Source organism: Poromitra crassiceps, assembly GCF_964638095.1.
Source record: "Poromitra crassiceps genome assembly, chromosome: 12".
Taxonomy (NCBI): domain Eukaryota; kingdom Metazoa; phylum Chordata; class Actinopteri; order Beryciformes; family Melamphaidae; genus Poromitra; species Poromitra crassiceps.
Window position 1 is genome coordinate 37,544,305 of NC_139632.1, and position 10,000 is coordinate 37,554,304.

A 10,000-nucleotide genomic window follows, 5' to 3' on the forward strand; every position below is an offset into this window, starting at 1 on the left:
CGTTACTGCATGCTGCAGATCTCTCTCTGGGTCTGATACACTACGTTACTGCATGCTGCATATCTCTCTCTGGGTCTGATACACAACGTTACTGCATGCTGCAGATCTCTCTCTGGGTCTGATACACAACGTTACTGCATGCTGCAGATCTCTCTCTGGGTCTGATACACTACGTTACTGCATGCTGCAGATCTCTCTCTGGGTCTGATACACTACGTTACTGCATGCTGCAGAGCTCTCTCTGGGTCTGATACACTACGTTACTGCATGCTGCAGATCTCTCTCTGGGTCTGATACACTACGTTACTGCATGCTGCAGATCTCTCTCTGGGTCTGATACACTACGTTACTGCATGCTGCAGAGCTCTCTCTGGGTCTGATACACTACGTTACTGCATGCTGCAGACCTCTCTCTGGGTCTGATACACTACATTACTGCATGCTGCAGAGCTCTCTCTGGGTCTGATACACTACGTTACTGCATGCTGCAGATTTCTCTCTGGGTCTGATACACTACGTTACTGCATGCTGCAGATCTCTCTCTGGGTCTGATACACTACGTTACTGCATGCTGCAGAGCTCTCTCTGGGTCTGATACACTACGTTACTGCATGCTGCAGAGCTCTCTCTGGGTCTGATACATTACGTTACTGCATGCTGCAGATCTCTCTCTGGGTCTGATACATTACGTTACTGCATGCTGCAGAGCTCTCTCTGGGTCTGATACACTACGTTACTGCATGCTGCAGATCTCTCTCTGGGTCTGATACACTACGTTACTGCATGCTGCAGATCTCTCTCTGGGTCTGATACACTACATTACTGCATGCTGCAGATCTCTCTCTGGGTCTGATACACTACGTTACTGCATGCTGCAGATCTCTCTCTGGGTCTGATACACTACGTTACTGCATGCTGCAGATCTCTCTCTGGGTCTGATACACTACGTTACTGCATGCTGCAGAGCTCTCTCTGGGTCTGATACACTACGTTACTGCATGCTGCAGATCTCTCTCTGGGTCTGATACACTACGTTACTGCATGCTGCAGAGCTATCTCTGGGTCTGATACACTACATTACTGCATGCTGCAGATCTCTCTCTGGGTCTGATACACTACGTTACTGCATGCTGCAGATCTCTCTCTGGGTCTGATACACTACGTTACTGCATGCTGCAGATCTCTCTCTGGGTCTGATACACTACGTTACTGCATGCTGCAGATCTCTCTCTGGGTCTGATACACTACGTTACTGCATGCTGCAGATCTCTCTCTGGGTCTGATACACTACGTTACTGCATGCTGCAGATCTCTCTCTGGGTCTGATACACTACGTTACTGCATGCTGCAGATCTCTCTGGGTCTGATGCACTACGTTACTGCATGCTGCAGATCTCTCTGGGTCTGATGCACTACGTTACTGCATGCTGCAGAGCTCTCTCTGGGTCTGATGCCCTACGTTACTGCATGCTGCAGAGCTCTCTCTGGGTCTGGGACACTTTCCCTCAGAGGGCTGGTTATGGGAGGGAACTGTTCACTTGGCCAGTCATATGCCAGTGATGGCTTCAGTCCTCTCCAATCAGTAATTGACTTTGCGATCAGACAACACGGGAGGCGCCATAGACATATATAAAGGCTAGATGGCTTACCCGCGCTGCCGGTCAATGGAGAGCGACGTCGTCGCATGGTGGCCATCTTGCTACGGCACCACAGCTTTATATATATCTATGGGTTAAAAAAACGCTAACATTTTATTATTATTTTTGGCTCCAAATTACACCAAACTTAGACCGAAGCATCATCATCATGAGATGAATTCACGCACCTAGTTTCATGCAGTTTCATCCATTTTGCTAGGAGCTATTAGCATCTGTTGTTGGGTTAGTATTATCACATCAGATGATCATAACTCCTAGGGAAATGGATGAAACTGCATGAAACTTTGTGCCTGAATCCCTCTCATGGCATAGATGCTTCGGTTTAATTTTGGTGTAATTTGGAGCCCATCAAAAAAATATGTTTTTTTTGTTGTTGTTGCCGTATCTCGGGAACGGAATATGCTTGTAATAAACCAAACCGTTTGTAAATCCGTCAAGATTTCAGCGAGTTATGAGTATTTTTGTCTGTGCACCCTCCAACAGCTACCATAGAACGTACCAGAAAGCCTGCCGTAGCAAGATGGCGGCGCTTCAACGACGCTGGTGACTCCGCCTTAAGCCATCTAGCCTTTATATATGTCTATGGGAGGCGCAGCCCATTTGCTCTCTCATCGGTGCTACGACCTGTCACTCATTCAATTTCAACCCGCCTTCAAAACCAGCAGTGGCTGTTAACTGGCACAGACTCACTTATGTAGTATATGCGGAGCGCAGCGATTCAACGTAATATTTGAGTCTGGGGAGAGACTACCAACACCCAGACCTATGCTGCTTGAGGAGGTATTGGCAGCTGAGCTTAACTGTTAGGCTACATACAGTACATCCTATCTGTGGGGAGGAAGAACCTCCAAACTGGCACCAACGGATTTGTTTTAAGGTTGAGCAACCTGGCACAAAGATACCTGTGCAACCAGCTTGCCATCAGAGACATCTTTTTAAAGGGATAGTTAACCAAAAATGTCAATTCTATCATTACCTACTCAGCCTCATCATGCCAGTTGAAGCACAGGTGAAGATTTGTCCATATAACACCCAGGGGGGATACCTGCACACAGGGCACATTTTCCCGACAACCTTTTGTTTCAAAGACAGTCAGGCATGCACACATCCAGACCTCATTCACGTGGATCTTCCTACTTCTGCGTTTACACTCCTACACATGCAGTAGGTCTAAGCTGACAGTAGTACTAATCCGGATACATTTGAAAAGAGATATGTCTCCATTTTGGCCTTCCAGCAATACTAAGCCAGCAACTCAATAGATGACTCTTCTCTGCTACAGCCCATTCTGTGGTTTAGCCTGATAAGACAGTGTGTTTGTCTTCTTGCCTAGTGTCGCCTAGTGTCCTCTAGAGAGAGAGTGGCGTCAGCGGAGCACCAAAATGCGTGACTCATTAGCCAATGAACAGCCAGGAAGGGGTCTCGCGCTACTTTTGAATGCTAAAATAAAGCTGATAATGTACAATTTGATAAAAAAAAATAAAAAAATAAAAGTACAACACAAACTGTCCATTTTGCTGCAACTCGACGACAGTGCTGCTTAATCCAGGACCTTACTTTCTGGAACTCTTGAGAGTAAAAAACTGGTCCATTGGAGTGAATGGAGATGTCGCGACTCTTCTATATACAGGGCTCTGGTGTAGCCTTCACCAAAATTCTTCTTCTTCTTCTTCTGTGGTGTTTTATGGCAGTTGGCATCCTTTATGTTGCATTACCGCCTCCTTCTGGATTTCCATCCACCGTTTCCCTACATCGACCAAAATTGGTTTTGTTTATTTAACTTTGTTACTGCACAACCTGGACATTAATGCTGGGAGCAGTGAGCAGTGGTGCAGCTGCTTTAGTGCCAACAACAGTATAAAACATTCTTGTTATCTTCCACGTTTGACAATTCCCAACCTAAATGAATGAAAACTAGAGGCTGTCAGAAAGAGGTGCTGATTCCTCCTCCTGCTTTATTTGTGCTTTGAGTGAGAGAGACAAAAGAGCCTGAGTGTAAAGTGCACTGCTGACAGAACGTGGGACAAAGTGGACCATCAGCACTTCTAAACACCACAGATAATCAAACATCCCTCCGGAAGGACAACTGGAGTTTCTTTGCCATGTCTCCAGACACACTGCACATGGAGACAGATATGCTCACGTCTTTTTTTTCTTTTTTTTTTGCAAGTCCAAGTCAAGTCTCAAGTCTTTGAGCTACAGTACAAGTCAAGTCTCAAGTCTTTGAGCTACAGTCCAAGTCAAGTCTCAAGTCATTTACGGATGAGTGTTCTATCATCTGCTGGATGTCGTCCGGTCTGCTTGGAACACTGCACAGCTAAAACTAAGGAATTCAAAGCAAATCTCATATATATCTTATCTTAGCATATCTCCTACAGTATATCTTATCTTAGCATATCGTATCTCCTTTATCTATTAGCATACACTAGTATCGGCATTGATTAGTTGAAATGATTATTAGTAGACATTTCCTTAATGTTAATACACACAAAAATAAGTCCAATCTCAAGTCTCAAGTGAGGACAAGTCTCAAATCCAAGTCCCCATCTCTGCATAGACACAGGGATTATATATCTTCATCCTTTTTGTCTTGGTGCAATTTAAGACCCAAACTAATGGTGTAAGCGTATATGAATCAGATCAATACTTAGTGTCTGAGGATATTAAAGTATTAAAGAGTTGGTTTGCATAATGCAGTTTTGACATGCAGCAAAGCCGGTGACCTCTTCACAGAGTAGTGTTACAGTTGACACCTGCACATTAGCTGCACGCTAGTTGCGTGTGCCATTTTAGCAATGGGCTTATGAAATTACTTGGAATATTTTTCTTTAACATTTTGGAAATCAAATGTAATTCCCAATCTTTCCACGTTCAAGCTGTTCAAGTGGGGTACACGAAACACTAGTTTAGTTAGAGGTTTCCCTCACGTTCCAGACCTGTACGCGTCACACGCTCTGCCAGTGTGGAAATCTCCACTCCTTAAGCTTCAGTAGCTTGTCAACCATTAGGCAGCCACAACCATTGCTATACTGTGTGTGTGTGTGTGTGTGTGTGCGTGTGTGTGTGTGTGTGTGTGTGTGTGTGTGTGTGTGTGTGCGCGTGCGTGTGTGTGTGTGTGTGTGTGTCTGCTGGGTGTGCGTGTGTGTGTGAGAGAGAGAGAGAAAGAAAGAGAGATAGTACGTCAGCTGACAAAGTGAATGCTTGTCAAATGGAGCAGAACAGACTGGTTAAATAGAGAGATCCAGAGCGGAGATAGTAGGATTAATTGAGCATAATTGGCGGCTGTGTTGCTGTTCCAAATGACCCAGTTTAACTGGCTGCTCTCTCTCTTCTCTTCAGCACTGTGACACCTCGAGTCTGTAAGCAAAACTTGAGGAGAGGGGTTTGACAAAAGCAACTTGAAAGCTTTTTAAGACATTTTTAACACTGGAATTGAATTCAAGAGCAATTAACCCATTGATACCTGATGCAGCATTTGTGTGTGTATCCCTTTAAGACCGCGAACCGCGTTAACGTGGTTCTTAAAGGGATACACACACAAATGAGGGATATACACGCAAATGCTGCATCACATATCAATGGGTTAAAAAGCCAAGATAAAGGAACAAAGTTGGTAAACCAGCTTACCAGTATCTCTGATAGCCATACTATACACAACTGGCATGGTGGCACAGTGGCCTCACAGCTAGAAAGTCCTGGGTTCAATTCCCGCCCGGGATGCTGTGGTTCGCTGAGGGTGTGCGTCCCCCAATGTCTTCAGCGCCTACTGCCACGTGGGCTATCTCATCAAAAGGGCCCGAGTTTGCATGTTCTCCCCATGCTCCCCTGGGGTTTCCTCCATACAACATCGGTGTGGACCCCCAGTAAAAACATGCAGAAGATCGTCATCTGAGACCAGACCCTGCATGTGACCAGCAACGTTTGAAGTTGGTCCGCGGGCACTGTACACAAGAAAGCTGCCCATTGCTCCTGGCCTGCGCCCTCTGCAGCTCAGGCATGGTATCGAAATGAGCCACCTAAATCTGGATTGCAATTCAGTCCGGTAAGTACCGGCCGTCAAGGTTAGCGGTACCGGGTTTCGGTACCCAACCCTAGGCCTAACAATAGCCGATTCTATTTGAGAACATTTCAGTTTCTAGGGTCACAGGTTCGCAGCCCCGTGTTACCTCTGGCTTGGTCGGGCAATGACGGGCATCCATACAGGCACTATTGGCTGGTGTCTGCGGGTCGGAAGCCGGATTGGGGGGTATGTGGGAACTGGTGGGAATAGCGTGATCCTCCCACGTGCCACGTCCTGCCGGTGAAGCTCCCCGCTGTCAGGTAAAAAGAAGCGGCTGGCAACTGCGCATGTCTCAGAGGAAGCATGGTGCTAGTCTACAGCTCTCCCCAGATCGGCAGAGGGTGGAGCAGCGACCAGGGCAGCAGGGGGGGAAATTGGCCGTGTACAATTGGGGAGAAAATGGGGGGGAAATCGGAAAAAAAATAAAAGTTTCAGTTTCAGTAGAATCGTTAAATTCCAAACACCCCTATACAGTGATTACTTTCACAACCTTATGGTATCCCTTCAAATACTGTGTAACAGTAATACGTAGTAAGTGTAATGTGCTTAGTACTGCAGCCCTGGCCCCTGGCACACATGCACCAGCTCTCTCTCTGCCTGGCCTCCTCCCTCGCTGTCTTTTCACTCTCTCTAATCTGATCTAATCTGTCTTTCCCCTCTCTAATCTGATCTAATCTGTCTTTTCCCTCTCTAAACTGATCTAATCTGTCTTTTCCCTCTGTAATCTGATCTAATCTGTCTTTTCCCTCTCTAATCTGATCTAATCTGTCTTTTCCCTCTCTAATCTGATCTAATCTGTCTTTTCCCTCTCTAAACTGATCTAATCTGTCTTTTCCCTCTCTAATCTGATCTAATCTGTCTTTTCCCTCTCTAATCTGATCTAATCTGTCTTTTCCCTCTCTAATCTGATCTAATCTGTATTTTCCCTCTCTAATCTGATCTAATCTGTCTTTTCCCTCTCTAATCTGATCTAATCTGTATTTTCCCTCTCTAATCTGATCTAATCTGTCTTTTCCCTCTCTAATCTGATCTAATCTGTCTTTTCCCTCTCTAATCTGATCTAATCTGTATTTCCCCCTCTCTAATCTGATCTAATCTTGCGGCGTCCTGCTGACGTCTGACATCGGTGCTGTAGCGTACCGTCTTGGCTCGAAGTGTCTGAAGGAGAGGCCGACACACATGCTGCCATACCATTAACATATTCCATTTGGTTAATGCTTTCATTCAGAGCTCCTCAGAGAGAGTGTGTGTGTGTGTGTGTGTGTGTGTGTGTGTGTGTGTGTGTGTGTGTGTGTGTGTGCGCGCGCACACAGTTTGAGTGTGGACGAGCCCTGTGGGAATCGAACCCTTGACCCTTGTTGAGGTTGAGAGTGTTTTTTTTCCCACACCTAGCTGGTGAAAAGCGGCTATTTCAAACCCTGGAGCGGAGCGGTGTCCCCGGCACATCACTTCATTTAGCCGTGTGAGAGAGCATTTCCAAACCGGCCCTGCAGCGCTTCAGTTGAAGTGATGTGATGCAACCCAACGACAGGAAGCAGCGTGCATGATGGGTAAAACCCCGTGTGAATGGTGGGTTAGGGGGGAGCTTTACTCAGGTGTTGAGGTAAGCGTAGGTTTGTGCAGGTCGGACCCTATACTTCTCCCGCTGTCCCCTCTCTCTGGCAATGTGTGTGCGACGCGTGCGTGCGTTTCACTAGCTTTGAGCCACGCCGGTTTCTGTCTCCACTGTCGCTTCCTGTCCACCCCTCTTTTCTCCCCTTTCACCATCATATGATTGTTCAATCTTGTTATTATTACTACTGTAATTGCTACTGTTGTGTCAGCTAGATTTAGCTAGACATATTCTCTGTGAAGTCCTCTGAGACATGCTTGTGAATTAGGGCTATACAAATAAACTTGACTTGACTTCCTTGTAGAGCACGGGGGGAGGAGCCTAGGCTAAATCTCGTGCGCTCTCAAATCCCGTGGTCAAACAGACGGACGGACACACACATCACTTATAGAAGTGGCTGCACTACTTAAAAATGATGGTTTGCGTGAAAAGGTAAGTGAACTGATGTGTAAAGCCTTCCCTGATCCAGCCCAAAGCACAGTGACTACACTTTGAACATTCCCTTTGATGCTCTCTCCACAGAGAGCCAAAGTGGAATGTCACTTCCTGCTTCAACACTGTACCAGAGATTTTCATCCACCATTTATTTTCCCATAGACATTTGGTAAAATGCTTATAAAAATAGTTTTACTTGGTCAAACCAAACGGTTCAGATATATTTAGAAACAGGAGAGACCGCATAACATTTCACACAGACCAAAATGTAAAAAAAAAAAATGCGGGTTTAAGAACATATTTTTTCGTTGTTGTTTTTTGGTCTGAGTGAAATGTTCTATGTGGTCTCTCCCGATTCTAAATATAGCTTAACCTTTTGGCTTGACGAAGTCAAACTATTTTTTATAAGCATTTAACGAAATGTCTATGGGAAAATAAATTGCGGAGGAAAATCTCTGGTACAGTGCTGAAGCAGGAAGTGACGTTCACTTTGCCTCTCCATCGAGGTGCACAGGGGCCTGTGTGCATCTCCTTTGTGATTACTACAGCAGAATAAAATAAAGCTAATATCACAATTCATTTCTTCTGCCCCGTGATACATACCGTCACATGCCCACTCCTCCTAAGCCATGCATCCCTCATCCCCTCTCTCCTTCCCTCGTATTAGACAAGACCGTTTTCAGTCTTTTCTATGGGACCGTCTCTCCCTCCCAAATCAGCGCATCACGTTGCCAGGAGACTGTCAAGTGGATCTGACAGCACCTTTTATACATGGCATGAATAGGATGAAGGACTCGGACAGAAAGAGAGATGGAGAGAGAGGGAGACAAGGACAGAGAGAGAGATGGAGAGAGAGGGAGACAAGGACAGAAAGAGAGATGGAGAGAGAGGGAGACAAGGACAGAAAGAGAGATGGAGAGAGAGGGACAAGGACAGAGAGATGGAGAGAGAGGGAGACGACTCCAAAAGACAAACACAAATACAGAATGAAAACCCGCTCCTGCCGACTCCTTCTCAACTCAGAAAATGTAATACCTCCCAGATCATGTAATAACTTGTCAAAATGTAATAAGAGTGTTCCTCTAAATGAGTCACAAATGCACCCGACACTGTAATAATTAAATTTTTTAATCTTTGATAATATAATACGTCCATTAACCAGCATTTATTAAAATTTTACAATATTACAATCAATGTGAAGACGTTAGTGCCATTGCCAGGGAATTTATGACATTAGCAGGTTTTATTACATTTTGGATTACATTATTACAGGTTTGCTGGGGAAGCTAAGCAGGGATGACAGTGATTAGTCCTTGGATGGGAGACCATGGTACATGGTACATGGTACATGGTACTGATGGGAGACCATGGTACTGGAAGTGGTGTTGGAGGACCAGTAGGAGGCGCTCTTACCTCTGGTCTCATGAATAATCTCCCCGTCCACAATACCCCAGGGCAGAGACAGAAACTCTGTCCTGTGAGTGAGCACCGTCCTTCGGATTGCACATTAAACTGAGGTCCTGACCCTCTGTGCTTATTAAAGATCCCATCGGAACTCATCGCAAGAGTAGAGGTGTAACCCGGGTGCCCTGGGGGGTGTAACCCCGGTGCCCTGGGGGGTGTAACCCCGGTGCCCTGGGGGGTGTAACCCCGGTGCCCTGGGGGGTGTAACCCCGGTGCCCTGGGGCGTGTAACCTGGGTGCCCTGGGGGGTGTAACCCCGGTGCACTGGGGCGTGTAACCCGGGTGCCCTGGGGGGTGTAACCCCGGTGCCCTGGGGGGTGTAACCCCGGTGCCCTGAGGGGTGTAACCCCGGTGCCCTGGCGGGTGTAACCCCGGTGCCCTGAGGGGTGTAACCCCGGTGCCCTGGGGGGTGTAACCCCGGTGCCCTGGGGGGTGTAACCCCGGTGCCCTGGGGGGTGTAACCCCGGTGCCCTGGGGGGTGTAACCCCGGTGCCCTGGGGGGTGTAACCCCGGTGCCCTGGCTAAATTCCCACAGAGGCCTTCCTTCCGTCATGGCCACCTAATCATCCCTTGTTATCTAATTTGCACTTTCAGTCCTCAACTCTCCACCGTGATAGGCTGATGTGTGGTGAGCGTTCAGCCACAAACTGGCTGCCCTACATCACCCAGGTGGGTGCTACACATCAGTGGTTGATGAATTTGAACGTGCTTTGAGTACTTAGAAAAAACATTTTTACATTTGTTTGACTTTGATGTTTGTCTGATTGTTGAG

At 46.7% G+C, this 10,000-nt stretch overlaps 1 protein-coding gene across 1 annotated transcript in view; it reads right to left on the reverse strand.

Moving 5' to 3' along the window:
• Window positions 1-10,000, reverse strand: part of LOC310786207 (rho GTPase-activating protein 39-like) — a gene marked incomplete at both ends in the record, with an annotated part of 47,976 nt that overhangs the window by 37,071 nt on the left and 905 nt on the right. The gene's annotated exons all lie outside the window — the stretch shown is intronic.